Source organism: Rhinichthys klamathensis, unplaced genomic scaffold, assembly GCF_029890125.1.
Source record: "Rhinichthys klamathensis goyatoka isolate OS25496 unplaced genomic scaffold, OSU_Roscu_1.1 h1tg000194l_1, whole genome shotgun sequence".
Lineage (NCBI taxonomy): Eukaryota > Metazoa > Chordata > Actinopteri > Cypriniformes > Leuciscidae > Rhinichthys > Rhinichthys klamathensis.
In genome coordinates, this window is record NW_026606720.1 from 699,262 (window position 1) to 705,356 (window position 6,095).

A 6,095-nucleotide genomic window follows, 5' to 3' on the forward strand; every position below is an offset into this window, starting at 1 on the left:
TTTCACCTGGCAAACGTTCGGTCTTTGACTAACAAGATGGATGAGCTTCTCCTTCTCAACCAAACCACCCGTGATTTTTACAGGTCCGCTGCCCTGTGTTTTACTGAAACATGGTTGTGTGAACGCATTACGGACAGCGCGCTTCAGCTACCTGGTTTTCAACTCATCCGGGCGGACCGCAACACTATTTTCGGGGAAAACAAAAGGCGGAGGAATCGGCTTCTATCTAAACAAAGGTTGGTGTACTGATGTTACTGTGTTGAAAAAGACATGCAGTCCCCACCTAGAAACTCTCATCATATACTGCAAGTCTTTCTATTCTCCGCGTGAGTTCTCTTCATTTGTTTTAGTCGGTGTTTACATACCACCACAAGCCTGCGTAGCTGACACAATACAACAGCTTGCCGATCAGATAACAGACGCAGAGAAACAGCACCCAGACTCTCTCTTGATTATTGTCGGTGATTTTAACAGTGCTAAACTCAATAAAGAACTCCCTAAATACAGACAACATAACAAGATTCCCACCAGGGACAAAAACACTCTGGACCACTGTTATACAGTCTTAAAGGATGCCTATCACGCGGTCTCCTGGGCAGATCTAGGACTATCCGATCATTGTCTGCTTCATCTCATCCCAACTTACAGGCAAAAACTTAAAACCTCTTAACCTGTAGCAAGGTCTGTTAAAAAATGGACAAGAGAATCAAAGCTGGAGTTGCAGGCTTGCTTTGATTGCACCGACTGGAGTGTCTTTGAAGCTGCAGCTACAGACCTCAACGACCTCACCGATACTGTAACATCTTATATTAGCTTTTGTGAGGACATCTGTGTAAAAACCAAGACATTTTGCACATATAAAAACAGCAAACCTTGGTTCAATTCTAATCTTAGGAAGTTGCGCCAGGCAAAAGAGGAAGCCTACAGTAGTGGGGACCAGGATCTATATAGGCAGGCCAGGAACAATCTAACGAAGGAGATCAAGGTAGCCAAGACTAGCTACAGTGAGAGACTAAAAAATAGCCTCTCAGCCAACGACCCTGCATCAGTTTGGAAGGGACTGAAACAGATCACAGATTACAAGAGCCCATCCCCTCACCCTGCAGAAAATCTCAGACTGGCTAATGACCTGAACGACTTTTACTGTAGGTTTGAAAGGCACCTATTATCACACCCCTCACGCACAAAAGGTTTTTCCTCAACAATCTACCCCCTTCCCCCACCTGTGTTGATAATCTGTGAGAATGATGTGTGCCGGCTGTTCCAGAAGCAAAAGCCCAAAAAGGCCCCCGGCCCTGACAGTGTTTCCCCATCCTGCCTGCGTGCCTGTGCGGACCAGCTGGCGTCGATATTCACGCTGATTTTCAACCGGTCTCTGGAGTTGTGTGAAGTACCCTCCTGTTTTAAACCATCATTCCAATCCCCAAAAAGCCCTCCATCACAGGACTAAATGACTGCAGGCCTGTCGCCTTGACCTTCGGGGTCATGAAATCTTTTGAGAGACTGGTGTTGTGCCATCTGAAGGACATTACAGGCCCCCAGCTGGACCCCCTGCAGTTTGCCTACAGGACAAACAGGTCTGCAGATGATGCTGTTAACATCGGACTGCAATACATACTGCACCACCTCGACTCCCCAGGGACGTATGCTAGGATCCTGTTTGTTGACTTCTCCTCAGAGCTCAACACCATCATACCTGAACTCTTACATCAGAAGCTCACCCAGTTCTCAGTGCCTGCCTCCACCTGCCAGTGGATCACCAGTTTCTTTAGGTGATAGGCAGCAGTATGTCAGATGGGGGAGCATTTCATCCAAACCCCGGTCCATCAGCACCGGCGCTCCTCAGGGGTGTGTCCTCTCCCCACTGCTCTTTTCCCTCTATACCAATGATTGCACCTCAAAGCACCCGTCTGTGAAACTCTTGAAGTTTGCTGATGACACTCACACAACTATCATTGGTTTGATCCGGGATGGGGATGAGTCTGCCTACAGACAGGAGCAGCTTGTCCAATGGTGCAGTCAAAATCACCTGGAGTTTAATCCCAAGAAGACTGTGTAGATGACAGTGGATTTTAGGAGATTACCTCTGTTAATTCTCAATAAGAGCTTCTGTAGACATCTGACAGAAATAAAGTAAATCTGGTTAGTAATAAGTGAAGCTGGTAATGTTGTTTGCGGAGTTGTTTAATCGTCCTCTGCTGAGATCTTGACAGATTTAATGTTTTTATTTATTTATCTTCGGTTGATTTCATCTAAGGCTGTGACTGGAAGTCAGTTGTAATTATTGTGTTTGTCTTTTTTCTGTTCTTTCTCTTTCATTCAGTGATTCTGCTTGTTGACAGCAGGTGTTTGTCACTAATGCTCAATCCTCAGTTAATTAATCACTTAACTCTGGGGATTTTACTGTGTATATACTTATTATTGTAATTACAGCCCTCAACCTACCCCTAAACTATAGCCATAACCTATGTAGTATTACCCAGTACTTTCTCAGGTAAGGACGCTGTAAGTACACGTAAGTGCACATATTGCAAAATAAAGTGCATCCAATACGTTTTCAAATATGTGACCGATCACGGAAACTAGGGACACAAGTCGGTTCTTCGGCATTTTGAGTTATTCATAGATTCTGAAAGTGTAGTCTCCAAGCTTTCCAACGATGTGTAACACGTGGAAATCTGATAATATTTGGAGAAGTTGTGGCCATTTGAAGGTAGGAACTCAAAAAAGGTAAAATGGGAGAAAACGGCCTCAAAAGATTGTGCATTCTCACCTCTCTCTCCTGCTGGGAGTGACAATAGGGCTCATTTACATCTCATTTAGATAAGCCATACCCCCTGTAAAGCTCCCCCTGTGCTTTACAGCTTTTTTTTCTTTCCTGAGCTAGCTAATAACAATAGGTAGGTATGGGAAGGTCTAAACAGACTAAACATGAGATAACATGTACGTGTTCTTAGAATTAAAACAAAACGACAAACTTTAATGCTTAATGCAAACTCACCCCCAGGACCGGCGAATGCACTTCTGCCGCTCTAGGCGAAAAACAATTGTGCTGCCCCTCTATTTGCAACGTTTACCAGCAACAACACACAAAGACCAATATGCCATATACATATAACGCAAAACCAGCAACAACACACAAAGACCAATAAGCCATAGGCCTACATATAACGCAAATAGTGCGCAACGCGCGTGTGCCCAAAATGTCAACAATATTAAAGTTTATGCAGGAGGTAAATGCCTGCTGGCATTTTTCTTTAAGCAGTCATGACAGGAATTTTCCCAAATAATCATATTTCCTCCTCAGATTACTGTTGCAAATCTCTTTACACCACTTTCTTATGTGCGTATACACACACAAATGAAATGTCCGCAAGCACATTATATCATCAGCAGGTTCAGCATCTTAAATAACGACTAGAGAGCAAATGAAGCTTAACTTACGTTTCAGAAACGCGCACGGCAGGCCTTCATCGCAGCAAAGGTCTTAACTGCATCCTCTATTTCGATTCTCTGTGCCAGTTCATGTTCTATGGAGATTGTTGCCAGTCCATTAAGTCTGTTCCCTGTTCACAAAACGTTCCCCATTCAAAGCAATCGGGACATCACATATGAAACAGTTAGCCACCGCTGTCAGCGAGCCGAGCCGCCGTATTCAAGCACCGAGGGCGCGCGCGCCGCGCCCATACCTCCGGTTCAGTTTCCCGAGCCCACAAAGTGCGGCGAAAACATTTTCGGTGTAACTGCCACGCTTCAGCTCGTCTGCGACAATCTTTGCGGCGTCCATCTTCATTGAATTTTGATATCAGATAGAGCCGGCCAGAGCGCTGCATATTAAGTAGCCACGCTGTTGGGGGGCGGGGGCAAAAGCGCCGGCGGCTATTCAGTATGGAAATACACACAGACAATGACACGCCCCTACTGCATGCTAGAATCTCCGAAAAACAAGCCGATTTCAACCTCAAAATGTACGCTTTTAAATATACCAATACTGTTATCTCAAACATGTAGAGGCTTCTTCATGATCTCAACTAACAGATTCTGCAAAAAAGCGGAAATCACCAATTTTGGAAAAAAACGCTTCTTTCTCATTTTGCTCGCAAGTTGTGCTGCCGACTTGTGTCCCTGGTTTCCGTGACGGGTCACATATGCATAATGTCATGGACTATGTTCCATTCAGCTTAAAATCTCCCAAGAAACTCCAGGACACAGCTGATTCACTTCCATGAATTTACTGGGAATTTTGTGAAACTGCAATACAGTACAATGAGATGTAAATATTATTAATCAAACCCACATACACAGTAACAGTGTTAATAGCACAGCTTAACTAACATAGCAGTGTAGCCTATATGATAAACACAATCGAGCTAGTAAAAAACAATCAGCAGCAATAAACAAAGCTAACTTGGCTTTCTCAATAATCTCACAAAATTAAAATAAGCAATAACCTAATGTTAAACAATGATAAATACTCACAGACGTTGCCGTAGCAAAAAGGGAGAAGGAAAAGCAATCAATTCAGAAACTGATGATGATAGAGCTCACACATTCCTGTAGCTGATTACCGCATGGCAATTTTACTTCCTGTTTCCCTACATGCACGGGTACCGCGTTACTATGTTTACAAATACAAACAAACAACACTGAACTACTGAAACAAAGTAGAAACGCATTTCAAGCGGCATGACACTCCCCGCTTGGGATCTTTAAAGAGCCCACATTAATTAACCGAATCAGTCTTTGGAGAGAGAAGCAGAACCACTTCTGTAATGGGCCGAGAAAAAGTCTTTCTGGTTCCATCCTTGACGACTTCGACTTGAACCTTCCGAACCAATCCATCTTCTCCTAGAAGGGTTTTTGTGATGATGCCCATAGGCCATTGATTTCTCTTGGCCTGCTTGTCTTTTTCCTTGCCACTTGTGCCGAAGCTGCAATGTTTTGAGGTATTCATGTTTCGACCTGTTCCAAAACATGTCTGCTAGGCCCTGAACCCACTTCCACTCCTCTCTCACGAGATGCGATTCCTGAAAGCTTCCTGACGGAGGAGGAGGTGCAGATCCAATCTTAATAGTCAGGAGCATTGCTGGGGTGAGGATGAGAAGCGATTTTGGATCTGATGACACTGGGATGAGCGGTCTATCATTCATGACTGCAGCAACCTCAGCCATGAGTGTAGTCAGAACTTCATGTGTAAGGTGAGACCTCCTCTGCTCAAGCAGCATGCAATCCAAAATCCGGCGGGCAATGCCAATAATGCTTTCCCACTAGAGATGCGTGGTTGGTGGTTACAGCCGCGGAGGATCGGGTGGATGACGTGACGAAAAAAAATATTTTAATTAAATTCGGGCGGGTGGCAGGCGGTTGAACCAATCAAATGAAAAATATATGTTTACATTGTTAAATATTGTTATTTGACTATACCCACATCCAAAAAAAAAAATCGAGCACACTTTGAAATAGTAAAATTCATTTGTTTTCCACATGTGTGGTACATGTGTACCACATCTTCTTGCATTGCTCACTGTGACTGGTGCATCCCTGTTTGATGTACTGTACACTCGTTATGGTTCAAAGAGTTTGCCACAAGATTTGCGTAATTTCATGGCCCTTGAATTCTTCCTCATACCACCTATTTTAAATCCCCTCATTTATGGACTAAATCTGACAAGACTACGGAAGGAAGTCATGAGACTGCTTTTCAAAAAAGAAGTGGGAATATCTGATTGAATATTACTTGGTCACAAACAAAGATTTTATTATCCTAGACATTTCTAACACTATGGAAATTGTTTTATTGAATTGGACAACATACAAATTGTGATAGCTATAGGTTTTTCTTTTCAGCCATATTACAATAATTTGCCATAAAGTTTTTTTTATTATTATTTGAAAATAAATGATGCAGTTACCCTTGAGTGTGAATTTCAAATGTTCAAGATTTAATTTACTTTGATGTAATTTAACCATCATACACTGATGATAATGCATTTGAAAATGACTGTTATAATGATTTGAAATTTATTTGAAAATGTACTTTTTAAAGAATGTTTCATTAGCATTTCAAAAGAACGTTTTTTTCTTTTTCAATAGGC